General features: G+C 49.4%; 1 pseudogene; it reads left to right on the top strand.

Moving 5' to 3' along the window:
- The first annotated feature begins 412 nt into the window (after window positions 1-412).
- On the top strand, window positions 413-1,029 carry LOC140596246 (protein lin-28 homolog A-like; annotated as a pseudogene).
- Window positions 1,030-1,247: the final 218 nt, after the last annotated feature.

Here is a 1,247-nt window from a genome sequence, read left to right as displayed (position 1 = left end):
ATAAAATAATTAAAATAAAATAAAAATAAGATTAAAACACCAAATGAAATCAAGATTTCCCTAAATGTATTTGTTCATGGTAAAAGCAGGGTAAGGACCTTGTCATGGTTGAGATAAAGAAACAAATATTGAATAACTATTTTTTTAGTAAACTTAAAGAAGAATATGTATTTTAAAATTTGAAGGTAACAAATTAACTAATTAAAAATATATAGCTTCCAGATCAACAAATGGAAAATTTTATCTATCAAACAGAAGACATGAAAAAAATAACAAAAAATAATTGGACAATAGAAAATATAAAATAAATCAAGATACATTAGTAATTAAAACAGATTATAGGCCTCCGGACTTCTCTGGGGCCAGCAGCCACCCGACCAGGGGCCCGGGGCCGCGGGCTCAGCCGACCACCATGGGCTCTGTGTCAAACCAGCAGTTTGCAGGTGGCTGCGCCAAGGCGCGGGAGGAGGCGCCGGAGGACGCCGCCCGGGCGGCAGAGGAGCCGCAGCTGCTGCACGGTGCCGGCATCTGTAAGTGGTTCAACGTGCGCATGGGGTTCGGCTTCCTGTCCATGACCGCCCGCGCCGGGGTCGCGCTTGACCCCCGGTGGATGTCTTTGTGCACCAGAGCAAGCTGCACATGGAGGGCTTCCGGAGCCTGAAGGAGGGTGAGGCGGTGGAGTTCACCTTTAAGAAGTCTGCTAAAGGCTTAGAATCTATCCGGGTCACCGGACCTGGTGGAGTATTTTGTATTGGGAGTGAGAGGCGACCCAAAGGGAAGAACATGCAGGCGCAGATCAAAGGGAAACAGGTGCTACAACTGTGGAGGTCTAGACCACCATGCCAAGGAATGCAAGCTGCCACCCCAGCCCAAGAAGTGCCATTTCTGCCAGAGCATCAGCCATATGGTATAGCCTCGTGTCCACTGAAGGCCCAGCAGGCCCCCAGCTCACAGGGAAAGCCAGCCTACTTTCGGGAGGAAGAAGAAGAGATCCATAGCCCTGCCCTACTCCCAGAGGCCCAGAATTGAGCTACACTGGGTGGGGGTAATTCTTTTTGTGATCAGGAAGTTTGGAGGAGCAGGCATCAATCGGCAGAGTGGAGAAAGTGGGGACAAGGTGGGTAGGGGGCAGCTGGCTCTGCCATATATCTCAGGCCAGGGTCCCACAGCCTCACCCCCTCTTCCCTCTTGGCAGGGTAGGGGGGAAGGGGTGAGGCAAATGAATTACAACTGTGCTCTATCCAAAT

Source organism: Vulpes vulpes, chromosome X (assembly GCF_048418805.1).
Source record: "Vulpes vulpes isolate BD-2025 chromosome X, VulVul3, whole genome shotgun sequence".
NCBI lineage: Eukaryota > Metazoa > Chordata > Mammalia > Carnivora > Canidae > Vulpes > Vulpes vulpes.
Note: the sequence above shows the minus strand (reverse complement) of the source record. Positions and strands in the feature narration are given on the sequence as shown.